General features: G+C 43.3%; 1 long non-coding RNA gene across 1 annotated transcript; it reads left to right on the forward strand.

Annotated features, from left to right (window-relative positions):
- The first annotated feature begins 974 nt into the window (after positions 1-974).
- On the forward strand, positions 975-8,924 carry LOC122547274. The gene is made up of 2 exons (XR_006310944.1): positions 975-1,181; positions 8,816-8,924. It is a non-coding gene; the product is annotated as an uncharacterized LOC122547274 (long non-coding RNA).
- The last annotated feature ends 1,733 nt before the right edge of the window (positions 8,925-10,657 follow it).

The following is a 10,657-nucleotide window of genomic DNA, read 5'->3' on the forward strand; positions in this document are numbered from 1 at the left end:
CCGGGTGACCACAAAGTAGGCACATCGATCAGGAGGTTACATTGCAATTTACACAGTTCAGTTGAGTCTCTTGGTACTCTCCTTTTACTTCATATCTGATAGTTGTATTGCTCTGTGCAGCTGCTAATCTAATCAGCTTACCACATCTGTCTGTGGCTTATTGTTGGCGTGCAACCACCCCCCCCCCGCCTTGATAGCTGGGTCTTATTACTTTTGCTGACACAACACTGGGTCTTACTTTGTTATCTTGTTCATACTAACTCCCTATGTGCGTGACAATTGCAACTGTCATGTCAATACACCTGTCTCTACCAGTCGACCACCTCCCTTTTCGGTTAGTTATTTCTTGGTATACACCCACGTGATTCCGCCTTGTAATTTTTGCAGAAGCAAGATACAGCTACTTGTAACTGTGCAAGCATATCTAGCTTAACATTCGCCCCTCCCCACGACTCAACCTTGTGATTTTTGCAGAAACAACAACCTTTGCAAGCCCCTCTCTCACTTGCTTAATTTAAATATAACATCACAGGGGAAAACCTGGATTTGACAAATCTTGGAAATGAATATACTGGCTTGTACTAGACAGCGATTCTGAGGAACAAGATAAGTCAGATCAGTATGTGTCATTTCTGAGTTTTAATGGTTTTTCCCTCTAGGATATTGGATCAGGGCTCCCTGTGTGCCTTGGATAGATATGCATTTTGAAAGCAAATACGTGATTATTTCCAAATGTGCTTGGGTTGGAAGGTATGGCATGTTACAATACACCAAGTAAATAAGGCCAAAGTGGAATATTGAGAGTTGGTGGGAAAACCAGACTCAGTGCATTGTCAGGTAAAAACAATGACTGCAGATGCTGGAAACCAGATTCTGGATTAGTGGTGCTGGAAGAGCACAGCACTCCTCGGATGCTGCCTGAATTGCTGTGCTCTTCCAGCACCACTAATCCAGAATCAGCGCATTGTCAATTCACATGAGGGAGTGCCGGGAGAGGACTACAACACCCATGATGCAGCGGGGCGCGCGCGCGGATTCTCGCGAGATCACGGTGTTGTCGGAGTGGGCAGGGTCACCGTGCTGTGGGTTGTTGTGGTAACCGAGCAACTAAGGACTGAGGCTAAATAACTGCCAAGATGTCGGAAACGGACCCAAAGACGGTGCAGGACCTGACCGCAGTGGTGAGTGAGGGATGGCGGGAGCTTAAGGTGCACCCTGGTAGTGGGCGAGCTGCGCGACTGGAGGCTCAGGCTGTGCCGGTCAGACTAGGCCTCAGCTTCCTGACTCTGTCTCCTTGGTGGCAGCTTCACCCAAACACTGACTGTCCCCTGTCCCAATGGGGGGAGGGGGGGGGGAAGGGAGGAGAGAGCTTCACCCAAACACAGACTGTCCCCTGTCCCAATGGGGGCAGCTTTACCCAAACACTGACTGTCCCCTGTCCCAATGGGGGCAGCTTCACCCAAACACAGACTGTCCCCTGTCCCAATGGGGGGAGGGGGGGAGGGAGGAGAGAGCTTCACCCAAACACAGACTGTCCCCTGTCCCAATGGGGGCAGCTTCACCCAAACACAGACTGTCCCCTGTCCCAATGCAGGGCAGCTTCACCCAAACACAGACTGTCTCAGTCCTAATGGGGACAGGTAGCATCAGGACTTGCAGTAATCAATGTTTCAGATCTAACCCTTCTGTAGGACTGAGGGTGGATGTAGAAGGAGCTGCAGGTAAAGGGGGAGGTGGGGGCTGGTTGGTGAGTTGGGGATAGGTGAAGACAGGTAGCGAGTATGACCTGGTTGGTCAATGGCAGAGTGCAGTGGAAGTGAGGGGGAAGGACTGTGAAGGGAGGTTATTTGAAATTGGAGAACTCAATGTTGAGTCCTTCGGCTGTCGGGTGCCCAGGCAGAAGGTAAGGTGTTATTCCTCCAATAGGAGCTCTGGTTTCTTTTGGCAATGGAGGAGGCCAAGGATTATCATGTCGGAAGGAGAGTGGTTGGGCGAATTGAAATGGGTGGTGACTGCAGTGCTCGGTGATCCATTCTCTGAGTTTATGTTCAGTCTCCCTGATGTAGAGGGGACCACACTGGGAGTATCTGATGCAGTAAACTAGTTTGGAAGAGAGGCAGGTGAACCTCTGCCTTACCTGGAAGGACTGTTTGGGGCCCTGGATGGTGGTGATGGAGGGTGGTGTAGGGCAGGTTTTGTACCTTTTCTGTTTGCAGGGGAAGGTACCTGTGGGTTCGGTGGTGGGGTGGTGTGAACCAAGGACAATCGGAGGGAGTGGTCCTTGGGGAAGGCAGAGAGGGGTGTGAAGGGGAGGATGTTCTTGGTGGTGTGGTCTATTTGGAGTTGGTGAAAGTGTTTGAGGATGATGCATTGGATGCGGAGACTGGTGGGGTGGCAGGTGAGGACAAGGGGGACTCTGTCTTTATTGAATGGGGTGAGGTTAGAGCGGTAGAATGGAGGTGGTGTGGCAGACAGCTGTCTGGATGACAGAGGGAGGAAAAGCACGTTGTTCAAAAAAGTTGAACGTCTAGGATGCTCACGAGTGGAATATTTCCTCGTCCAAATAGATGGGGTAGAGGTAGAGGAATTGGGAGAATGAGATGGAGTTCTTGCAGGATACTAGGTTGGGTGAGGTGTAGTCCTGGTGGGTCTGGGAGTCTGTAGGTTTGTAGTCCATCTGGAAACTGTCACCGGAGATGGAAATTATGAGGTTAATAAAAGTGAGAGAGGTGTCCGAGATGGACCAAGTGAATTTGAAGGCAGGGTGGAAGTTTTGTGCAAAGTTGATGAACTGCTCCAGTTCATCCTGGGAGCAGGATGCTGCAATGATGCAGTCATCAATGTAACGGTGGAAGAGTTGGGGTACAGTGCCTGTGTACATACTGAAGAGGGACTGTTCGATATAGAGGCAAGCGTAGCTGGGGTCGTCCTTTTGATTTGGAGGAAATGGGAGGAGTTAAAGGAAAAGTTATTGAAGGTGAGGACCAGTTTGGCGAGGTGGAGGAAGGTATTCGTAGATGGGTTTACTGGAGAGGAAGAAACGGAGGGCCTGGAGGCTATCATTGTGGGGTATGGACATGTATAAGGACTGCACGTCCATAGTGAAAAGAAAGCGCTGTCTACTGGAGAACTGGAAGTTGCTGAAGATATGGAGGGTGTGGTAGGATGTAGGTGGAAAGTGCCTAGACGAAGGGGGAGAGGATGGAGTCGAGGTAGGACCAGATGAGTTTGTTGGGCAGGAGCATGCTGAGTCGATGGCGGATGGATCCCCACATACGTTTGGGACATTATCGACGCCCTCCACCTCCTCCAAGACTTCCATTTCCCTGGCCCTGAACACCTCATCTTCACCATGGACATCCAGTCCCTTTACACCTCTATCCGCCATGACCAAGCCCTCCGTTTCTTCCTTTCCCGATGTCCCCACCAGTACCCTTCGATGATACTCTTATTCATTTGGTTGAACTGGTCCTCACCCTCAACAATTTCTCCTTCAAATTCTCCCACGTCATCCACACGAAAGGGGTAGCCATGGGCACCAACAATGTCTATCACTTCAATGTAATCTAAAACTAGTTGCTAACATATAGTTAACAAGATACAGTTCGCCCTAAGAGACTTTTCCAGTTAAACCAGGAAGCGGTTTCCCTCTCACTACACGAGACCAAGTAAGATCCTTAGTTTTCTATACTTAAAAAGTACAGTGGCAGCAAACTTCACAAGCAGAAGCTCATACAGCGTAGTGTGTTGACATTCACACCTCTTATCCATACTTACAGTTTACTTTACATATGAAAATTAAATGTGCTCTGATTTTGTCCATTTTTCAAGTTCCCAGCATGCAGCCGAGGTACGCATCAGAAGTTATTTCAATTGGCTGCATTGATTCCAAAGCCCACTTCATATAATAGAAACAACAAAAATGCTGGAAGTGTTGAACAGATCACAGCAATTGTGGAGAGAAATGGAGTTAACTTCCAAACCAGTGCCTTTTCATAAGAGCTGATTGATCTGATTCATATACGTTGATTCTGTCTTAACATATGCTGCCAGACTTGCTGATCGTCACCAGAATGTGGGTGGCACAGTGGTTAGCACTGTTGCCTCACAGCGCCAGAGACCCGGGTTCAATTCCCGCCTCAGGCGACCCTCTGTGTGGAGTTTGCACATTCTCCCCATGTCTGCGTGGGTTTCCTCCAGGTGCTCCGGTTTCCTCCCACAATCCAAAAATGTGCAGGTTAGCTGAATTGGCCATGCTAAATTGCCCATAGTGTTAGGTGAAGGGGTAAATGTAAGGGAATGTGTCTGGGGTGGGTTGCGCTTTGGCAGGTCGGTGTGGACTTGTGGTCGAAGGGCCTGTTTCCACACTGTAAGTAATCTAATCTAATCTAATGTTTTTATTTTAATTTCAGATTTTCAGCACTTGCGTTTATTTTTCCCAACTTTATATGGCTGTAGAATGATAGCATGTTCCAGTGTAGAAACAGATCATTCGTTAAATCTCATTTCTGCCTTTGTTAAGCTGCTTAGTCTCTCAGACTCCCAAAACCTTTAAGGTTCCTCCTTTTGAGCAGGTATCTTTAGCTCTTTAAAATAGCCCACTCAAAAAGATGGGAAAGTAAGTGGCAATAAAGAAATATGAAATTTACAAATGAGTATGGATAGGGTAGGTGAATGGCCAAAATTTGACAGATGAAGTTTAATTTGGAAATGCGAGTTAATTATTTTGGTTGGTGGAATATAAAGGCAACTCATTATTTAAATGAAGAGAAATTTTTAGAGTGCTTCAGTGCGCAGAGCTCCCTGTGTCTTCATACATGAGTTGCAGAAAACTAGTATGCAGGTATAGCAGGTAATACAGTACAACACAATACAGCACAGGAACAGGCCCTTCAGCCCACCAAGCCTGTGCTAATTTTTAATCCTTATTTTTCCCGCTTCTTATTGCTGATACACGGTTTCTATCCCTCTGTGTTTGCCTCCCATTCATGGTCTATCAAGCTATATCTTAAACATTGCTAACGCACCCGCTTCCACCACCTCCTTTGGCAGTGCATTCCAGGTACCCACTACTCTGAAACATTTTCCCTGTGCTGCCCCCCCCCCCCCCCAAACCTTCCCTCTCTAACCTTGATTCTATGCTATATTTTAGTTAACCCTTCCACCCTGGGAAAAAGGCTTCTGACTATCCAGCCTATTTATGCGTCTCATAATTTTGTAAATCTCTTATCAGGCCGCCACTCAAACCCCATATTTCCAGTGAAAGCAATCTGACTTTATTTAATCTCTCCTCATAACTAAAACCCTCCAGACTAGCAACATCCTGGTAAACCTTTTTTGTACCTTTTTCAAAACATCTATGTCCTTCTGGTAATGTGGCCACCAGAAGTGCACGCAATATTCCAAATATAGCCTAACTAAAGTTTTATACAGCTGTAATATAACTTGCCAATGTTTGAAATGTCTGAGACCGAGATGTTGGACAGGGAACAGGGTGGTGTGTTAAAGTGGCAGGCAACAGAAAGAACAGGGTCTTTTTGGGGGGCAGAACATAGATGTTCTGCAAAGCAGTCACCCAATCTATGCTTTGTTTCCCTAATGTAGAGGGGATCACATTGTGAGCAGCGAATGCAGTAGACTAGATTGTGAGAAGTGCAGTTAAAGTGCTGCTTCACCTGGAAGGTATGTTTGGGCCCTTGGATACTGTGGGAGGGAGGAGATAAATGGGCATGTGTTGTACCTTCATTTGCATGGGAAGATGCCATGGGGCTTTGGGAAGATGTTGGGAGTGAAGGAAGAGTGGATCAGGGTGTCCCGGAAGGAATGGACCCTGCGGAAGGTGGACAAGGGAGGGGAGGGGAATGTGTGTCTGGTGATGGCATCTCGCTAGAGGTGGTGGAAATGGCAACTGGTGATGTCCTGGATGTTGGGTAAGGACATGGGGAACCCAGTCGCTGTTGGTGGGAAGAGAGGGGCTGAGAACAGAAGTGTGGGCAATGGGTTGGATCTGGTTGAGGGGCGTGCCACAACGGTGTTGGGGAATACTTGGTTGTCGAAGAAGGGGGATGTTTCAGAGGCTTCCTCATTGAGGTTGACCTCATTGAAACATATGCAATGGAGACGGAGGAACTGGGAGAGTGGAATGGAGTCTTTACGGGAAACAAGATGCGAGGCTGTATGATCCCGATAGCTGTGGGAGTTGGTGGGTTGAGAGTGGATGTTTGTGGCCAGTCTATCCCCAGAAATGGGAACAGATGTTGAGGAAGTGAAGGGAGGAGTTAGAGATGGTCCAGGTGAACGTGAGGGTGGGGTGGAAATTGGAAGTGAAATCGATAAACCTGTCCGGTTCCGGAAGAGAGAGGGATGCAGCAGCAATGATATTATTGATAATTTGGAGAAAGAGCTGTGGATGGGGGCCAGAATAGGACTGGAACAAGGAATGTTCCTCGTACCTCATGAAGAAACGAGCATAACTGCGGTCCATGGGCGTATCCATGGCCACATCTCTGACCTAAAGAAAATTTAGACGAGTTAAAAGAGAAGTTGTTGAGGGTGAGGACAAGCTCGGCCAAATCCACCACCCTTGTTGTGTAGAATTGCTTCCTGACATTTCCCCAGAACAGTCTGGCCTTTATTCTTAAACCATGCCCCTAGTTCTAGAATCCCCACCAAGTGGAAACGGTTTATCTATATCTAACCTGTATTTTCATGTTGATATCTTGAAGACTTTGATCAGGCCACTCCATAACCTTCTAAATTCTAGAGAAAACAAGACTAATTTGTATAATCTCTCCCCAAACCTAACCTCAAGTATCATTCTAGTTAATCTGCACTGAAGCCCAGCCAAAGCTAATATGTCCTTAATGCTGTGATGCCAAAAACTGAATACATTTACTTTAACTAGGATCTAATCAGGCCTTTATATGACAAATGTATCTTGCATCCCTTTGTATTGCAGCTCCCTCACCTTTAAAATAAAAGTCAACATTCCAATGCTAATTACTTTTTGTATGGCTTTTTACTTGTCTTACTCATTAGCTTTCAGCTATCTTACGAACCAGTGGCATCGATGACTTTAACTATCACAGCCTTCATAATTTGAAAACCTCATCAAGTTCATGTCTCTACCTTAATTTTCTGTTTGATTGAATTAGGACCAATTTCACAAGTCGGTTTCCATATTGTAACCCCTTATTTCTGTTGACATCTTAGTGAATATATACTGCACATTATTTGTTGCCTTTCTATCTTTAAGTACACAGTTGTCAAATTGCTACCTAACTAATGTTTACATAGGTCAGTATTGTGACCTTTTTATTCTAAACATCTATAAGTCAAACATTTCACTTTCTGTAATTAACGTCCCTATTTGAATTGCCACCATTTGTCTGGTGTATCTGCATATCAAGATTTTCTGCTTAATATTTAATGTCTTAATGTTTCTAATTTAAGCAAATTATTAATGCAAGGTGTATTAATGTTTCTAATTTAAGCAAAAAATAGTGCTTCAATATATTTGCATTTATTTGCACCTGCCACTTATCTGCTGGTTATGCTAATCAATGCCCCAGGTCTTGTAGCTAGCTTTCACAGAATCACAGGCGGAGTTTATTTGGCCTGTTCTTCAAAAGACCAGTTTGCCAATTACTATTTCTTGGCCTTCTCCCTGTTTACTTCTGGCCTTTTCAAATGATAATCCAGATCCTTAAAAGCGGAGATTGAACCTGCATTAACCAAAGTTTCAGGTAGCACATTCCAGACCCCTCACATTTGTTGCATGAAAAAGTATAATTTGCTTTACTCCATATTCTGAGGTGCTTAGCACGTTTAGGTATTGTCTCCTGAATTTCCAGGTCATCCCTAGTAGAGACCTTAATGAAACATCACTTAGCACAACTTGCCTGCTTTTAACCTTGTCATTTGCTTGAAAATATCATCTCTAACTATGGAAAGAGGGAAATGTTAGCACATGCTACAACTTAGACACATACTGTCATTTTGGAAATTAATTGAATTCAAATTTACTGCGCTTCCTCACTCTATTCTCTTGCTTTATTCAAAGATTTGTTTACATTTGACCTAACATGACAAGCTTTTGGAAATTAATACTGGCTGGCCCTGTTTACCCCATGCACGAGCCTTGGCTCAGTGACCATTCTCATTTTTGAGTCATGCAATTATGGATTTAAGGTCCACTCTAAACTTTAAGATCAGAATCGAAATTGACATTTCAGTGCACTACCAAGGTCTGAGGTACGCAAATCAGAATTGTCATATATAATTGTTTTGTTTAACTCTTTAAATATTTAGTAAGGCTTTGGATAAATGTTTACAGTATCAGGAAACTTAACTTTAATGAATAAATCTGGAATATAAAAATAATCGTAATACTGTATTGATGACTATGGCAGCTGTTATCCATTGTTGTAAAATCCCATCTGGCAACACTGATGCATTTTAGTGAACAAAACTTGACATCCTTTGACTTCAGGGAGGAGAAAGTGAGGACTGCAGATGCTGGAGATGTGTTGCTGGAAAAGCACAGCAGGTCAGGCAGCATCCAAGGAACAGGAGAATCGACTTTTCGGGCATGAGCCCTTCCTGATAGCCTCTTAACTATCTTTTGAAATGGCCAACAAACCAGTCATTTCAAAAGCAATTAAGGATAATCAACAGATGCTCACCTTGCAAGTGAAGTCCACATCGCATGAAAGAATAAAAAAAAAGAAAATGTGGGTGACTGATGCAACCAGTTTCTATTAAAGAAGTTACAGCTTTAAAACAGATAATAGCATGGTTAATTTATATTTTTCAGGTTACTACACTGCTCCAACAGATGCAAGACAAATTCCAGACAATGTCTGACCAGATCATCGGTAGAAATATCCTTTCTTTCAAAGACAAATAAAGTTCCAAATGTTAAAGTTAATTGATATACGGTGGGAAGGGATTTCAAGTTTAATGTGAAAAAAGCACCAGCATAGACCAGTTGGACTGGATGAGCCGTTTCTGTAAATTCAATGTAATTTTGTAATGCACGCAAATTCCAAGGAAATCTTAGTAGTCTTATATTAGAATTTATTACTTATAAATTTTGTGCAGATGTTAACACAATTTTCTGCACCGACTCCAAGACCAAATCTGGGTGATCATCTTGATCTTAGAGATACCTTACAAGCCTATTGTATTAAAGGTTGTCTCTGAAGGCAAGATTGTTGTTGTGGTAGTCCTGTAGCCCAATGCTGTTATGCTACTAGCCTGTTCAGATTATCTTCTGACATGAGAGATTATATATAGCAATGGAGGCAGCTCCACAATATAAAAGAGACATTGGGTTGCACCTAAAATAATACTATAATTTACTGTAGGTGAAAATTTCATTTTAAGTACATTTAAATGTGGTAAATTGACACTACTAGCAACCTGTTGCTGTACTATGCTCTCTGCCAAATCCAAAAGTAGAAACTAAATTGCTTTGAAACAATACAGAAGAAGATAGCTTTAGTGTAAAGTGATTATTTAGTTACACATACAGGTTGACCAGCATGGTTGTGTTGTATGTGTGATTGAGCATGTTTTCTTTGTGATTGGTTGAATTAACTGTGGAAATTTTTCTCAGCTCCAGCACTTGATTGTGAATACAAATTTGGTATTGCTAACTACTTTATAAGTTTTAATTGGAAGTTAAAGTCCGATTTGTGCACCTGACATGGAGGAAATTTGGATTAAATTGACTAAGCAGAATTCCTCTCCCTACTTGCTAACACTTTGAATGTACTCCTGCATACAATTGGAGCTCTAAGTATCCAAATTATCTGACCAGAATGTATTATTCAATGTTCTTGTACATCCAACAGTGTGCTGTGCTCAATGGCAGATGATTTACCTAGAACTGTACATTTTAAATAGGAGATTATTTGAAGTTTCAGCAGCATCTTGATGAATATAGAGAAGCCAGCATGTATCAGTAAATTCCGTGGTTGTACCAAGATTGACTTTGTTATGTCAGGAGATTTTTCTTAGTTGAAGAACATCAGACAGTCTTAAGTTGATCTGTTGGTTGAAATGAGCAATTTCACGATCACGTCAGTCATCATGTTCAATTACAAAATTAAACCAGAGTTGTGGAGTATTTTAAATTAGCACACAGCACCACGTCTTTTCAAACATCTAGGAGTCTTTTTATCATGATATTGGGAAGACAGTCTCAACTGTTAACTCAGGAGGCTTCTTCAACAATGCAGAGTTTCAAAATGTTTATATGCTATACTGTAATCGTTGCTGCTTTCAACAGGACTGCTATCTTCAAACAAAGGACAAGTTAGGACATTACAATGATAACACAGGATGAGCATCATTGGGTAACCTAATTAAAGAAATGGAAGAAATCATTGATGCAGTCAATAGCATAGACAACATGCATTCACTTCTGTCATAGAAACCAGGGATACCTTGCCTAGATGAAATGCATTATTTCATTCGAGTGCCTGTCCAGGTAAAGTAGGTGCTAAGCACTGATCCTTCAGAGGATCTCCTGAGGAGATGTTAGTGATATTGTGATTTGGAAGTGCCGGTGTTGGACAAGGGTGTACAAAGTTAACAATCACACAATACCAGGTTATAGTCCAACAAGTTTATTTGAAAGCACTAGCTTTCA

This window comes from Chiloscyllium plagiosum, unplaced genomic scaffold, assembly GCF_004010195.1.
Source record: "Chiloscyllium plagiosum isolate BGI_BamShark_2017 unplaced genomic scaffold, ASM401019v2 scaf_6695, whole genome shotgun sequence".
Lineage (NCBI taxonomy): Eukaryota > Metazoa > Chordata > Chondrichthyes > Orectolobiformes > Hemiscylliidae > Chiloscyllium > Chiloscyllium plagiosum.